The 17,882-nt window shown below is 40.1% G+C and overlaps 1 long non-coding RNA gene across 1 annotated transcript; it reads left to right on the top strand.

Annotated features, from left to right (window-relative positions):
• The first annotated feature begins 803 nt into the window (after nucleotides 1-803).
• On the top strand, nucleotides 804-2,573 carry LOC120272701. Its single transcript, XR_005540247.1, has 3 exons — nucleotides 804-908; nucleotides 1,299-1,370; nucleotides 2,337-2,573. It is a non-coding gene; the product is annotated as an uncharacterized LOC120272701 (long non-coding RNA).
• The last annotated feature ends 15,309 nt before the right edge of the window (nucleotides 2,574-17,882 follow it).

Below are 17,882 nucleotides of genomic sequence, written 5' to 3' on the forward strand. Positions count from 1 at the left end.
GAATCTACAAGGAAAGAATTCAAAAATGGCATGACAAGCATATCTAGGTAGTTAAAGAGTTCAAAGTCGGTGATTAGATTCTATTGTTTTATTCTCGGCTATGTTTGTTTCTAGGGAAGCTTAAGTCTAGAAGGTTTGGGCCATATACTTTAAATCAATTATCAACTCATGGAGCTGTTGAAGTTACCCATCTAGAGAAAGGTATTGTGGGAGTTTGATTTTTTCTTTACTTCGCTTATGTTTTGTCTCTTGAGTTTAACTTGCATGCTTAAGTTCTTTGAATGTCTTATTATGTTAAAAATTTATTTGAACAATTTAAGGAGGTTGAAAAGGTGGGAGAAAACCCTCAAGAAGGGGTAAATGCAAGGCTCGAACTTTGTGAACAATAGGTGCTAAATTGGAGGGTTCATGGATGTGGTAGTTCGATCAATTTTATATTTATTTTTCTTATGTTTTAATATGTTTTATTTATTAATTTTTATTTAGGAGTGTGCCTTAGAGTGTCCCGAGTCATTAGAATAAAAAATGAGGTCAATCGGACACCAAATGAGCCGTTTAGAGCCATTTTAGTGCAAGGTGTTTGTGGTGTACAGTGTCTATAAGGGCTGGATAGAGCTCGCGATAAAAATCCAGAAACTTTGAGCTAACCCTTACAGGCTGAAAGGAGGCCATATGGGAGGCCGTATGGAGGCATATTTTTAGGGTTTAAAGCTATTTTAAACCATTTTTACTTCATTCCTTCTACACACTTCCACAAGCCCTTTCTCCTCCAATTTTCTCCTTCTCTAGAACCTTCATCCCCTCTTATCTAACCTATCATTCTTGCCTTGAATCAAGAAGAAAACTCAAAGATTTCTCCTTCATCTCTTGAGAATGAGCTTTCCTTAGGGTTTTTGAGAAGTTTTGAGGTAAGGAAGTACTTCATTTGATCTTCTCCTCCTCTCTTTCTCTTTTGTTGGATTTCTTTGATATTATGGGTGGAGAATGATGGGTTTTGTTTGGATTTAAAGAATAGAAGAACTATGTAGTTGTAAAACCTTGAATCCATTGAGATTGGAGAAAGATCTTTTATGTTCTAAATTAGGGTTACTGTAGCACCGGACCAAGTTTGGTTTCTTTTGCTTTTCTTGTTAGTTTTGAGGATTGTGAGAGTATCATTTTTGTTAGATATTCTTGCTAGAGTGCTTAGCAAACCCTTGAAGCACTCATTTTTCCAATTTGAGCATTGTTCTTCATTTTAATTAATTAAGTGATTGATAAAGTTTCATTGCTTGTTTTGGTTGTTTAAATGCTTCTAGGAGGTGAAGCTTCAAGCAAAGGAAAAGAGATTATAGACAAGTAACTTGGGAGGGTGTTAGCTCGCCAATTTTGTGAGTGGAATTTTATTAAATCATGGACTATATATCATGCATATATATATATATATATATATATATATATTGGCCTTTGAATGACAAGCTTTCTATTTATAAAACTCTTGAGATGTTATTCATTGGATTTGGAAATCATGAGGATTTATGATTTGATTTCCTTCATGGTTTTTACTAAAGATCATAAATATATATATGTTGTTGTTATGATTTGAAAACTATATGTTTTAGAAGATATGTTTGAATTATGTATCCATATAAAAGATTGATGTTCTTCCTATGACGACCAAAAGTTTTGGGTAAAACAAATTGAATCTTACCGTGATTATGGCATAATTGATTTTATTATGAAAACACCCGTGGGGTCTTCAACATATCCATGGAATTGGTGGGCTACGGCCTTCATGTTCTTGACGGGGTGGTTTTTATGGTGACAGGGAGAAACCCCAGTACTTACTGCAGTAAGAGTGTGGATGGTTTCCACGGGCCGACCTGTATAGAGATGGCGTGGAATACTGTCAAACCAGTTATGCCATTTTAGGTGGGAGTGTAGAGCCCTGACTTCGATATAGTTGGGTTGTTCGGAGTCACCACACGAACTTCCCAGCGGGCAACGCCAAGATACACGCATCTTGGTGGCTCCTGACCTAACCAAAGATTTATATTTGATTGTTTTAACCAAAGATTTATATGTTTTTGGATTATGAGCTACTAAACAAAAGAATGGATTTGGATTTCTTACTTGTATGGATTTCATGATGATTTAAAGAGTTTTATCAAGAATTTCATTGTTGTAAAATTTATTTTTACTTTATGCTTGACATTTAAAGTATATTGAATATTTTGAGGATTTGAAATATATTTTTGACATTTTACTTTAATATATATTATGTATGAGATATAGCTCCATGCTTAGCCACTCATTGAGTAACCTAGTTACTCATTCCCTCTTCCTTTCCCTCTCAGGTGATTGCACAGCAGCGGGATAGAAGCGTGAAGTGCTTGGCAGAGTAGTTTGTATTATTTAAGCTGTGTATGATATTTAAGCATTTTAGCATGTATTAGCAAGATCCACTAGTATGTTATCACTCCATATTTTGTTATACTTTCCTTGGACATTCGTATATGTGTGAATTTGGACTATATAATGTATGACAGTCATACTCAGTGTTCGGGGGATGGTGTCCTTATGTTATGACCTTATATGTTATGATTATCTATGTATCATATCTTGTATTATAGTGATGAGTATATGTAGGAATGGTTGTGCCTATCGGATTGTTAAAATGTTTATTGCTATTATGGTGGTTCTGTACAGGAAACAAGTTAGCCTTACGGCAATCAAGGGTCGAGGTAGTGTTGGACCTCCCTTGGGTTGTTGTGGCGGTATGTCACGTGTAGGACCCAAGGAACCTGACGTGACAGGTATATGTATGGTGAACTGGCATCGATTCAAACCATACTTTGGTGTCGAGTTTAATAGCTATGATAAAGAGATATGTTTTTCTTCATAAACCACTATGAATTAAGTGCAGGTATATCAGGCTTAGTAACGTTAAACAAGCATTTCTTGGGAGGTAACCCAAGTCTTTACTATTTTTCTAGGTCTAAGTTTAGTTTTTGCATGAATAAAAGCTTTAGTGTTGGTGTTTTAAACTTAATATGATATTGCTATGAATTTTCTCATGGATTGTTGTTGTTTTATCGTGCTTTATTGTGACTGGTAAAGTTTTAGGTCATTTGAGCGTGCTTTCATTAGTCTCTGGTCAGTTTTTCTTTGTACTTAATATGCCTGCACATTGTATTAGTGCTGCATACTTGTTCAGCAGAACCTGCATTTTCATTCATATGGAATTTCCACACAGGCGTGTGTTTTCATTCAAAGCTCATCTTCTCCATATGGAATTTCCACAAAGGCATGGGTAATTTCCACACGCCCGTGTGGATATATAGAACTCAAAAGGCCATGACTTTTCTATAAAACCTATGCACGCCTTTTCAAATCTAAACGTCTCCACACCCAAAGAATGCATACTCTTGTCCTCCCGACCTTCTCCCCACCTATTTAAGAGGTTTTTGACTTGTTTTCAGATCTTGTTCAAAGCTTTTGACTTTTTCTTCATCAGTAAGCTTCTCTTCCCCTTTTCCTTCGCTAATCGTCTCTTCTTTTTGTTGTTACAGTCCATTTTGCTTCGATTTAATGATTAGAATGCTGGTGAATGAATGTAGAGTGAATTTAGAAGCTTTAAAGATGTATTGCAAACCTTTTATGAGTTTTGGGCTTCACTGTTGTCACGCCCTAAAGATATACACGGGCGTGTGGAATTTTCACATGACCATGTGGATTTCTGTAGAATTGTTTTCAAGTTTAATTTGATCAATTTCTTTTCGATTCTTGCATGAATGGCTTCTAGATCAAAGAAATTGGCCGGTAAGCATCCTCGTGAGCCTTCACTTGAGGAGCTTTGAGTTTTCTATACCCAAACATCAAGCTAGGTTCGAGCGTTTGTCAAAGCTCAAGTTCAGACAATATCAATTTCCCGACTTGAGTGCTTTAAGGGAGATGCAGTTAGGAGACGAGATGGCACTGGAGGTTGATGAGTTACTTTTGGTGGGTAGTTGGTGACGTCTATTGTCTATCAGAGAGTCGGCTATCCGTATGTTGACACTAGAGATACTTGCTTCAATTAACTTTGACCGATCCTACAGCAGCTTCACGAGCATCGACGCCATTTAGTTCTGAGCTTTTGGTCAGTACCATAGCATGAGTGTGACGTAGTTCTCTATTCGACTCAGTTTGTATGATGAAGACTATATTGATACTAAGGAGTACGAGCAACTACCGACCGATTATCCTCACAGCTTGACTCCGCAGCAAGCTTACAGGATGCTGTGTGGCCTGGATCAATACGAGCTAGGGCATCTCTAAGGCTACTTGCCTTTCTTGAGAAACCTACAGATGTATCCACGCTGTTCTTAGTCGATCATTGAATGATCCTGGTGACAATACAGGGGTTCTCAGTCGATAGGAGTTGTTGTATTTGTATTCAATGGTATAGGGATGAGCCTCTTCACCTGGGACATATCATGGCCGAGTAGCTACGTCATCAAGGCTAGTATGCTAGAGTTGGAGTGATCTTCTCGGGCCTGTATATTACTAAACTCATCATGGGGATGGGTTTACTGGATCCGATCAGAGGGCCTAAGAAGACTATTATTCCATCCCCTCTCGGCTAAGAGATTATGCAATTAATGGGCATGGTGCATAGATATGGACCGAGCATGTACGTGATGATCATGCCATCACAGAGACACCCAATGGTGGGGGTGATGAGGTAGAGGGATCTTAGCCTGCTCCACAGCCATAGTAGGAGTAGATGGACATCGAGGTATCCTCTATAGCATAGGAGCCACCTCCAATGTGTATCTTTTCTCCATCTCGAGCCTATGATCGCTTTGAGAGGTTCAACAGTGCTGTAGGGGTATTATAGACAGACTTAGTAGAGGTTCGCTCTACTTAGGTTGCGAACCACGCCGAGGTGATGGCACGTCTCGCTACATGCCAAGCAGATTCTTGAACAAGACTTGACCTCGCCATTTGTTAAGAGACCTTGAGCATCATCACCATCTCTAGCAGCACCAGCATCTCTAGTAGCACCATTATCACCAGTCAGCATATGACACCGAAGCTTGAGGCATCTTTATCTTTATGTTTCTTTATGCTTTTGTTATTTTACTTCAGTATTTTACTTTGGACTTGTATTACTCAGAAAAGGGTTTTACCTTCTGAGTTTGTCTTACTGCTTTTTAGTTGTATCGAGTTGTATTTCATTTTCTTTTCTTTATATACTCGATTTTATTTGGTTTGTTGACCTTTACCGAACCCTCTTGTGTATACTTGCAGATGGTCTTGGCATGGTCATGTGGCATTTCATATGGCCGTGTGTGGTCCATAACTCGTTGGAACTCAACTCTCACTGAATATAGCTCCATCAAATCACCATTAGTAGTTTAGGGAGTATTGTCCATCTTCACACAGATGTTTTGATTGTTTTAAATCTTTTTTATGCTTTACATGTGTATATTGAGGGCAATGTACATCTTAAGTGTTGAGGGAGTTCACATTATACATGTTCTATACTTATGCATTCTATGTTCATCCTTATGTAGCCAATAGTGGTTCACCTTAGTTGCAAAGGTTGTATTCCTAAGTTTAGGAGAATTTTCAACATTGAATACCATCATGCTCTAGCTTCAATTTTAAGGAATTTTTGCTCGATTATATCTCGTTGCACTACTCATTCATTAAACCTTGTGGAAACTCAAGTTCAACTCTTAAGGGGCTATTTTAGCATTGTCTTGTTTCAAGTTTAAAAAAAAAGATGGTCGTTTTGTTTGTGCATTGAGGGTAGAAAGAGCTACCACCTATGAAGTATGAAGCTACTCTTATAAGTTGGATACTATCTATGCCCTAATGAGAGAAAGAGCTATCTAGTAGGATGAGTGAGAACTACTACCCTGGTAGAAAGAGCTACCTCCTCGAAAGTGAGAAAGCCACCTTAGCGGCAGCGGTGGAAATGGCTACCTTAGAGGATGCGTGAAGCTACTACCTTTTTTGTGTATAAATAAGTCCTTTTTAATAAGATCTTTCAACAGTACATGTTGGGTTGACTTGAGTGAGTTTACACACACTTAAACAATATCAGGTTTGTTGTCCTTTTTAATTTAAGTTTTTAGCTAGAGCTATTTTTTCTCTTATTTGATGTTTGACTTTTCCTTGCTTTTAGAATGCCTCTTTTGCATAATTTTGGTGAACCTAAGGCTGAGCACTTACAATTTTTCCTCTTGAATGCTTTAATGTTTTATTTTTGGTTAAGGACAAGCAAAAGCTTAAGTGTGGGGAAGTTTGATAAGTGCTTGTGTATTAGTATTACTAAGTATACTTTTTTTTAGATCGAGCATCACTTTTATCATATTTTAGGGCTCATTAATGTGTATTTGTGATCTTTTGTGCATTTAGGGTTGTGGAGACAAGTTAAGAAGAAAGGAAGCAAAAACAGATCATCAACACGAGTTTTGAGGAATCTCTTGTATCAAGCAAGGATCAAGGAACAAGTTGTAATCATAGATATATGGGTGTGTGCTAACCACCAAAATGTGCAAGTGAATATACAAATTGGAAGGGCACAGAGGCAGTCACATTGATATGTTCCAACTTGTGTAATATTGTTAAGAGCTTCATCAATGTGTTTGAAAAATAAAGATCTGACGTGATCTACCACAAGGATATGTGCCCAACCGTGCAGCCTCGATGAAGAAAATGAATTCGGGAGTACTGCAACAAAAGTAATATATCAGTTAACTATAACAAATCACTATAGCAATTTACTGGAGAGGTTACTTTTTATAGCGCACATAAAATGAGAAGCTTGGAAATTCACAAACCAATGTGGAATTTCCACATGGGCATGTGAAACCCCAATTTCAACCATTTAAGTACTATCTCGCAAGTTGTTTTGTTGGATTCTTTTCCTATCTTTTGGCTATCTTTTTGGGAGAGGACATGTAGGGTTTTGAGAAGTTCTTGCTTGGATTTTGGAGTGTTTCTACAACATTCAATATCAATTTCCTTTGTTGGAGAGTTATTGGGGGAGCTTCTGACGGTTTTGATTTGGAGGGGTGTGCCCTAGGCATGAAGAATGAGTCTTTGGAAAAGACAAGGCAGCTCTTGAAGACCATCAACACGGATGATGAGGGGGCTATCTATGGATTGCTGACACACCTCTTGCATATGTACCACAAGTGCACGGGTTGTCAAAGTTAAAATTACCCTGGTGTATGGGTAGTCGTATCCACAGAGAATAGTGATTTAAAACACAAGAATTGCTATTTAACTATGATAAAGATAAGTCAAAGTGGTGTGAATAATACCGATGCAAATAAAACATAAAGAAAATAAGAAAGAGACGGAAGAGAATAATAGAAGAGGCAATCGATAGAAAATGGGGCACCCGGATATTGCTCTCCTTAGGACTATTGTTTCAAGTGCAACACCAATCATTATGTCTTTTAACTGATGTTTAATGAGTCACAAAAATCCTATAACACACTGTCCCAAACCTAAGGTCTACTGTGACTAATCCTACACTATGCCAGTGCAAAATGAGCACTCTCGATGCCTCACACTGTGTGGGGTTGCAAAAAGATCTGGGGACTCAAAGTGGATCTAACCCTTTGGTCTAGGCGAAAGACACCCTAGTTACAATTAAGCCCCAGCACTAAGGATTACTTCAATGTTTCACTCTATTGCTTGCGTAACTAAGCCCTAGCGGAGTTTTTCTCTTAGCACTTCACTCTATTGAAACCGTAACAAACTCTTAGAATGCGGAGGTAGGATAAATCACAATGGAAGGGAAAGGGGACATCCAGTTACCTCTCGACTTACCTCTCGACCATCTCCAATCTTGCTTTGTCCAACCCTCATGGTGTGTCACTCATCCACAAAGATTACCAAGATGGATTCTCAACACTAGTGTCACTCTTACGGAAAATCAAACCAACAAGCATTCAAGATTAGAACTCCATTAAAATCATCAATTAAAGAAAATAATAAAGAGTCAATGAAACAAAATCATCCTAAGGTTTCCAAGTCCAAGCACCCACTAGGAGTTTAGCTCTCCATGGAGCAAGATACAATCAATAGTGAAATCAAAAGTAAAAACATGCGATCCATAAGTAAAACCCCCTTGTAGTCTGTATCAATGGTCTTGTGGAGTAGCCTCATTTTCTCCAAAGGTTCCCTCCTCAAGCCTAGGGCACATTTCGCCGAATCGATGCTGACGAAAGCTTCACTAATAACCATCTTCCGAAGGAACGAGGTGTTGAAGGCCATAGAACCACACGAAAGCCTTGCCAAATCCTCTCCAAACCATAGCCATGAGCGCCTCCAAAGTTGAGGAAAAGATGGGAAAATATTTTTTAAAATGACTAAAATCATGACTTAAATAGGGCTAGAACCGGGCATCGACATGGGCGTGTGGAATTTCCACACGCCGTGTGAATCTCCAGGAAATGTGTTTTTCTATGATCTGTGAACAGCAACTGCTACAGTAATTTGCTATGGTAAACTGCTACAGTACTTCACCAAAATGTTCCCGAATCCACACTTTTCATTGAGGCCACATGAATGGGCACACATCCATATGGTGGATCACATTGCGTCTTTAATAACAATCACATTGGTGAAGATCTTGCTAGCCTTGCACAAGTCGGAACACGCGCATGTGAGTCCCTTTGTGCCCCTCCAAACCATATATTTGCTTGAGCAAAATGGAGGTTGGCACACATTCACGTGTCTTTCAGCACAACATGTGTCTTCGTGTTTGTCCACTCTAAGATATCATCAACAAGGTGCATGCACAATCTACTTTTGCCTCCTTTCTTTCACTATTGTCTCCACAACCCTATATGTACAAAAGAACATAAGTACACATATCAAACTCTGAGAAAAGTAATGCTCAATATAAGAAAAGAATACTTCATATTACTAATACACAATCACTTATCAAACTCCACCACACTTAAGCTTTTGTTTGTCCTCGAGCAAAATAAAACATTAAAGCACATAAGAAGGAAAATTAAAAGAGATTGGCCTTAGGTTCACCGCAGGCATGCAACGGAAGCATTCTACAAGTATGGAAAAAAAATTTCAACAACGAATAAGAGAAATTATTGCTCTACCTAAAAACTTGAATAAAAAAGGACAACCAACCCGATATCGTGTAAGTGTGTCGACTCACTCAAGTCAACCCAATGTTTACTCCTCAAAGAAATAGGTACAAGAGACTTATTTATATACACAAAGAAAGAAAAAAGACAATAGTAGCTTCACACATCCTCTAAGGTAGCCGTTTCAGAAGCGGCCGTTAAGGTGGATTTCACACTTTCGAGGTGGTAGCTTTTTCTACCAGGGTAGTAGCTTTCACTCATCCCATGAGATAGGTCTTTCTCTTATTAGGGCATAACTAGTATCTGACTTATGAGAGTAGCTTCATACTTCATAGTTGGTAGTTCTTTCAACCCTTAATGGACAAACAAAACAAACATAACTTTTTCTTTTTCTTTTCATTCAACAACAAAATGTTTTTTCAGAGAAATTAAAAATAGAAACAACTAACTAGCCTTTTAAACATCAAACTTGAGTGAGTAGTGTAACAAGTGTTAATCGGACAAAAATTCCTAAAAATTCAAGCAGAAACTAGAGCATAAAAACACTCAATGTTAAAAATTCTCCTAAACTTAAGAATACAACCATTGTAACTAAGGTGAACCGCTATTGGTTACATGAGCATGTATAATGAAAACATAAGTATCAAATATGTGTAATGTGAACTCCCCCCTCCTCCCCCCCTTTCACACTTAAGATGTACATTGCCCTCAATGTACGCATGCAAGCACAATAAAAAAATATAACAAACAAAACCATTTGTGTACATGGGCAATTGAAACAATACTCCCCTGAACTCCGAATGGTATGTTTGATGCAGCTATGTTTATTAAGAGTTGAGTTCCAATGGGTTGTGGAGCACACACGGCTATATGAATATCACATTGACTGTGTCCATGACTATTCCTCAAATTCCAGACTCACAAGACCATCTCCACGTATATACAAAGGGGTTCAGTGAAGCCCACCAAAAACAAAATAAACTGGAGTATATAAAGATATGGAAATGGAATATAACTCGAAATAATTGAAAATAAAATATAAGCTTAGAAGGAGGATCCTTTTATGAGTAGTACATATCCAAAATACATGCAGAAATAAAAATATGAAAAAAAAAAAAAGAACTAAAGTAAAGACAACTCAAGCGTCAGTGTCATCTGCGGTCTCCTCTACAACTACTGAAGAAGTAGATGGTGTTGGTGGAGATGCTGATGCTGCTCGAACTGGTGACGGTGGTGCTATTGATGCCTGAGGGGTGTGGGGTCTCATCACAAAAGGTGAGGTCGCGTCTCGCTCAAGTAACTACTGTAAAATAACGAGACGCGTCATCACCTCTATGTAGTTCACAACCTGTGTGACGTGAACCTCAACAAGCTCTGCCTGCAATAACCCTACAGCACTCTTGAGCCTCTCAAATCAATCATAGGCTCGAGTCATAGAGATGATACACATCGGTGGTTGCTCATGTGTTGTGGGAGGTGCCTCTGTCTCTATCGGCTCCTATTGCGGCTCTTGCGCATGCTGAGAACCCTCAGCTGGATCTCTCTCAGCCCCGATTGGCTCAGGTAGGGGGCATGTTCATCATATACACTCCATCTCTATACCTCTTGATCATACCTATCAATCACATAGTCTCCAAGCCGAGGGGTGTTGCGACAATCATCTTCTCGGCCCCCCTGATCGCTTCCAGTAGACCCCTCCTGGTGATGAGTCTGGTGATGTATGGGCCTGAGAAGATCACCCCACTCTCGCATACTGTCCCTAATATCTCAGATACTTTGGCATGATATGTCCTAAGTACACTGATGCTATCACCACGGCCATTCACCGACTTGCTCAAAACAGGGTGAAGATAATGATATGTATACTGAGAAAGACACGTAGCCTTAAATACCCCCGGCTCATACTGTCCCTGTGCACATAAAGCTCTATATGCACGCTGAGGAGTCAGACTTCCTGGATAATCAGCCAGTAACTGCTCATACTCCTCAGTGTCAATGTAGACCTCGCCTTATAAACCCAGTCTGACTGAAATTGCGTGACGCTCATGATGTTGTATTGAGCGAACACATGGAACTGGATAGCATCTATAGAGTTGAAGCTGTTGTATGATAAGTCAAACTCAAATGATGCTAATACCTCAAACGTCAACATATAGATAGCAGGATCTCAAATCGATAATAAGCGTCTCTAGCTACCCACAGATAATAGCTCCTCAAGCTCATCTACCATGTCATCTGCTAGCTGAACATCCCTCAGCGCACTCAAGTTCTAGAATCGTGTCTGACTAAACTTAAGCTTCAAATGTCGCTCAAACCAAGCTTGTTGCTCGGGGAAGGCAAGCTCCATATGCTCTGGCTCAAGGGAGTGCTATCTAGGACGTTTGCCAAGAGCTTTCTTTGTTCTGGGAGCCATATCTACAAGAATTGAATAAGAATTGATCAAATAAGTTCAAAAAAATCAAATACTACAGAAACCCACATGGCCGTATGGAAATTCCACACACCTGTGTGGATACACGGGGTGTGAAAATCGCATGACCACTATACCAAAATCACAAAAATACATGAAAATATCACTTTAAAACCACTCTAATGAATGCATCAACCATTTAAACATGAAAACAAAGCAACATTCTCCAATTTAACAAATTAAATCAAGAATGGTGAAAGAAAAAGAGAATGAGGGCTTACCGATGAAATAGGGATGAAAAGCTTCGAATGCAGCCAGAAAACAACCCTAGAACTCTATAAATAGACAGTGAAAAGGTCGCGAAGCGAGGAAAGGCATCATTCAAGCTGTTTGGGAGTTAAAGAATGAAGTGGCGCAAGTGAGTTATAAGGAGAAATCCCGGCCTTTAAAGTTCTGTAGATCCACACGTGAGTGTGGAAATTACCCATGACAGTAAGACTCCCACAGGCCTACTCACAAGGGCAGACACACGGCCCGGTTTGCTCTCGGGATAGCCTCTGGCTGTCTCTAAATCCATCCACATGTGCATGTGAAAATTCCCCACACCTGTGTGGCCGACCCATAGGGGTACCCACACGCCTTCTCTGTCCACCCAAAAAATTTCGTTAAGTGTTCCACACGCCCCTGTGGAAATTCCACACGGGCGTGTGGATACTCACAAGGATACGCACAGGGGTACTCACTAGGACAGTCACACACCCCTGTGTCTTCTCGGGATGGAGATGAACTCTCTGAAATATATTTACCATGGGCTTGTGGAAATTACCCATGCGTATGTATGTAGTTCACCGGGTCATTGAAAAGTGTTCAAATGTATGTATTTTGTACTTCTAGCATGTATTTTTATATGAATGGATGCCCGTTTTGTACTTAATCATGTATTATTTGTTTCACAGGGCATGAAAATGCCATGGAAGACACGGAGATACGATTTGGGTGAAAAAAGAGAAGAAAAACAGGTGTCGGTATTGTAGCAGATTCTCTCTAGAAACTACTGTAATCGGAGTACTGTAGCCAGGAATTGATTCAAGGCATACTGCCTCAATGATGAGCTCATTGACCCCGGGATGAACACTGTAGCCAGAGAAGAGAAGTATTTGTTTGAAGGCATACTGCCTCAATGAGGAGCTCATTGACACCAGTATGGATACTATTTAAGAGAAGAATGGGTTTTTGCTTGTTTCATACTGCCTCAATGACCCCCTCATTGACCCAGTATGGACCCCCTCATTAACCCGAGTATGGAAGGCTTTTGGGGGAGTTTTTGAGTCTCATTTTATGCCTTATACGGCCTCCATTGGGGGAGTATGCTTAAGGGGTATAAGAAAGGATTTGGAGGATTTCATGAGGGACTTTTTGGCAGCCAACACGTGGGAGGAAGAAGGAGGAGAACGAAGACATCTTTAGAGATCTTAGCTTGAGGCTTGGAGGTGATCAAGAGATTGAACTTCAAGGGGAGAGCTTCATCATCAAGGGGTGAGGAGCATTCAGCATTCATTGGGCTAGAGGAAGTGTCATTTGGCTGCCATTGTTCTTCATCATCATCATTCAGACTAGGGAATGCCTCTTATGTATTTGTTTTGTGTTTTTCTTGAGTTTGTTATGTTTTTTTGTATGATGGCACACTAGACCCCCAAGGCCACCTGATGTAGGTGAACCTTGGGGGGTTCATCATGTATTTTGGATGCTAAACTTTTATTTGAAATGCATTTGGGTTGAATTATATCTTGTCTCATTGTTTTTCATGTCTAGAACTATAAAATGGAGAGATGCTTAGTTCTTTGTTGAGTTGTACGTGTACACGTGACCTACTCACATGTACTAAATCATTAATGAGCTAGAAGGGGTATTTGATAAGTGCTTGTGTGATATGAATGCGAAGCGTTCATTCCTTATGTTGAGCATTACTTTTCTCAGGTTTTTACATTAATATGTGTGTTTTTATGTTACTTTTATGCATGTAGGGTTGTGAGGCCGAGTATGAAGGAAATAGGCCAATGTGGATCATAATGCACCTATTTTGGAGGAGAGCTTGATAAGGTTCAAACGCAAAGACATAGGTCAGGTGTGAGATGCTAGAGTGTACCAACCTCCTCATATTCGAGTGAGCACATTCATTTGGAGGGGCACAAAGGCAGTCACACTCGAGCATTCTGATTTATGCATATAAGAACAAGAGATCCATCAACGTGTACATCATTGAAGAAGCAAGTGATACGCGACGTAAACGTGTGCCTCTTTACGTTACCCCAATGAAAGTATGGAATTCGGGAGTATTTCGGGCAGAGTACTGCAGTAGGCACTATAGCAAAACACTATAGTAAGTACTGTAGCAGCCCGGCTGAGAAATCAGAGAAACAGAGAATCCACACGGGCGTTTGGAAATTTCATAAGGGCGTGTGACATCATACACGCCCGTGTAGTCGCCCGATTCCAGCCCTATTTAAAGCCGATTTCAGCCCCGATTTCAGCATTCTTTTCTCCATTTTTTCCCCAACTTGCGAGAGGGTTTCGGCTAGGGTTTTGAGGGGTATTGGACAAGGTTTAGGAGAGGTTCTATGGCTCCGACATCATGATTCTATTAGGAAGAAGGTTGGTAGGGGAGCTTCGATTGAGGTGTATCCTATACCGGATGAAGGAATCCTTGGATGACGAGTAGAGGACTTTCCACAAGACCATCGACACGACCATCGAGGGGGTTTCTTTATGGATTTATTGCTTTTAAATTAAATTTTTTTTATTGTACTTAGCTCCATGGAGAGCTAAACCCCTAGTGGGTACTTGGGTGATTGTGAACCCTAGGATGTATTCATTTCATTGAACTTCTTTATTGTGCTTTCAATAAATTGATGTTTATTGTGAGTTCCAACCTTGAATACTTGATTGTATGAACATTTCCCTTAGAGTGACACTAGGGTTGAGAGTTCTTGTTGGTAACCTTGTGAGTGAGTGACACACCACGAGCGTTAGACAAAGCTAGGTTGGAGAGGGTTGAGAGGGTGAGTCGAGAGGTACAGGAGCGTCCCCTTTCCCCTCCGACGTGATAGATTCTACCTCCGTTCCTTGAGTTATGTGCGGCCATAATAGAGTGAATGGTCTAAGGGATGAACCTCCGCTGGGGCCTAGTTGCGCGTGCAATGCAGTGAAGCGTTGAGGGGATCTTAGTATCTAGGGCTTAATTGTGGCTAGGGACCAAACGGTTAGGTCTATAATTAGGAAGTGATTTATCACTTGGAATCCCCAGAGCCCATTGCAACTTTATTCGAGTGCGAGGTTGAGAGGTTACTTAATCTCTCCTCCGGGACATGAATAGAGTTAGGCATAGTTGACCTTAGATTTAGGACTATGTAAGTATTGATTTCCATGACTCACCATTGCATCGATTAGGAAGCATAATAGAGAGTTCTTGCACTTGAAACGATTTTCCTATGTGAAGCATCATCCGAGTACCCCATCTTTATTGATTGCCTTACCCTTTTTCTTTATTCTTTCTCTCTCACGTTTTTCTTTTATTATTGAGAATTGAATCAATTTCACACCAATAATTATTGATCTTCCACATAGCTAAGAACCAAATTAAGTATTTTCATTCCCTACTCCCTGTGGATTCGACCCCACTCACCCGGGATTATTACTTTGGCAAACCCGTGCACTTGCGGGATATAAGCAAGGGGTACTTGTCAGTATTCTTGTATCAACATGCCGAGAAATTGGATGTCGGTAGCCCCTCCGAATCTTAAGGATAGACTTGGTGTAAGTGTGTCCTTATTTCGGGATTTCCCTACACTTAATGCGATCGTATGTATGTGATTAGGGAGAGATTCTTTTGACATTCATATGGGATTAATGTTCAATCACCGAGAAATTTGGTATTGAACCAGTCTTGAGATCCTTCGGTATAAATCACCCTTACTTTGCTCTTACTGTGCATCCATATATCATGATGACCCCTAAAGGGTATCCTCATCCCCAGGCCTATGTATTTGATTGTTTCTCTTGTGATCTTCGGTGATGTTTATAGTTTTTATTCTTGCAAGTTGTTTATATTATTGCACTCGTTAGAGTAGTAAATCATGCTTAAGTTGTAAGGTTAGACAATAGATGATGGAGGAGTAATAGCAGCTCCTTAACCCCGTGGAATACGACCCCTGTGTCACTTACAGGGTATTACTCGGCGACCCCATACACTTGCGGGTGAGCAATATCAAGTTTTCGGCACCTGACACGTCCGAATATGCGTGCGTAAACCGCAAGTGTACGGGTGTCGAAGTAATAATTACCCGGTGAGTCGGGTAGTCGAATCCACAGGGAACGGAAGTACTAGTAATAACCACTTCTCAATTATCTAGTCGGAATCAGCTAATATAATGAAGTGAACTAATTGCAAGCAAAGCAAACAAGTATGCAAGAAATAAAGTAGAAGTGTCTCAATCACTAAGGATGAGGTATTCGGGCAATGATCCCCCTAAGATCTTCTTTAAAGCTCAAGATTCACTAAATGCTCTAGAATCAAGTCTAATGAGTCGAGGTAGTCCAACGATAACCAATCCTTGTCTCCAAGCAAAAGGCACTAGTCCCCTACAAGGTCCCGGTGGGGAAATCGACCAATCTCAACACTTCACACCCCATATGACCGCATAATATGCTCTAAGGAAACCTAAGAGTGAAACCGATTCCTAAATGTAGATCCAACCCCTAATTCCCCGCGAAGGATCCTAACCCCCTACAAGGTCCCGCGGAGAAATCGAGCAATCTCACGCCTCACACCAAATATGGTTGCAAAGAGAATATGGAATACGGAGATAGGAAACACTCAATCGAAAGGGAAAGGGGACACTCCTCCATCTCAAGGCTCACCCTCTCAACCCTCTTTAATCTTGGAAATCTAACTCTAATGGAGACCTCACACATTAAAGTATTAAATCATGCAATGTAAATCAACCACAAGGATTAACAACACTAGCAAGCAATTAAATCACAAGATTAAAACTCAAGACAACTCGGATTAACTAGAAACATTAAGAGAATCAATCCAAAAAAATATAAATCTTATGGTTCACATGCCCAAATACCTACTAGGGTTTAGCCCTCCATGGGCCTAGTTACAAAAACAATAATGAATACAATGAAAAGCAATAAAACCCATAGAGAAAACCCCCTCGAATTCGCGCGGATGGGCCTTGATTGGTAGTTCTACGTCTTGAAGGATTCCTCTCCGAAGCTAGGTTGCCAATGGCTCCCCAAAATGCTATGACGTCGAAGGAATCTATCAAAGTTGGTGAAGAACTCCCTATCAATCGGCGAAGACCTTCTCCTCAAACCCTAGCCGTCTCTCTCTCAATGTCTATACTCAAAGCTCCGCCAAAAAGTCCCTTTAGAATCGGCCAAAAGGTGTATTTATAGCCTCACAACGCGTCTGTCACGTGCCCCCACGCGCCCGCGTGGGCTGCAGGAATTTCCACGTGGTCGCGCGGAATTTCCGCGCGGGCGCTTGAACAGTAATTCTGTTACAGTAATTCGGCTACAGTAATTCCGCTACAGTAATTCCGCTACAGTAATTCTGCTACACAACGATAAACATTCTCCTCTTAAGGCCACACGATCGGGCACACGATCATATGGTAGGCTATACGGATTTTCCTTCATCAATGCGTCTTGAAAGGTCTTGAAATCTTTACAAAGAGGAGGAATGTGGAGACATGGCTGCCTTTGTGCCCTTCCATTAATAACTTGGCTTGCAAAAACTATGGAAGTTGGCACACATCTCCTCATACACGAACTCCTCTTGTGTCTTCCAACTTGATTTGTACAAGAACTCCCAATATTATGCCATAATAGCCTATCTTCGCTCCCTTTTGAAATCCCAATGCCTTCACAACCTATATGCATAAAAGAACACCCAATACACGAAATGAGACATAAACCGTATAAAATATGATGCTCAGTGTATATAAAACATGCATAAAAACATGTTCACTCAAGCACTTATCAGCACCATTACCGGCGACTTAAGAATTCTAGGAAACTTCTAGCTTGTTGCTCTAACCTTTTTTCTTTTCTTTTATTTCTTCTTTTCATTTGTCTTATTTATTTTTTAGCTTAACTTTTTTATATCTTTCTTGACTTTATAAGGTACTGTGCATGACACGAGCAAATCCATCAAACCGAGTTGCACAAGACAGTGAAATTGAAAGGACCTTGAATTGAAGACTAAGAGAATTAGACAAAGGCTCGAGTGAGTGAATCATCGAGATTAAGGATAAACAATCTATAATCGTGGCCGAGGAAAGACACACCTTATCTGAATATGAAAG

Source organism: Dioscorea cayenensis, chromosome 11 (genome assembly GCF_009730915.1).
Source record: "Dioscorea cayenensis subsp. rotundata cultivar TDr96_F1 chromosome 11, TDr96_F1_v2_PseudoChromosome.rev07_lg8_w22 25.fasta, whole genome shotgun sequence".
NCBI lineage: Eukaryota > Viridiplantae > Streptophyta > Magnoliopsida > Dioscoreales > Dioscoreaceae > Dioscorea > Dioscorea cayenensis.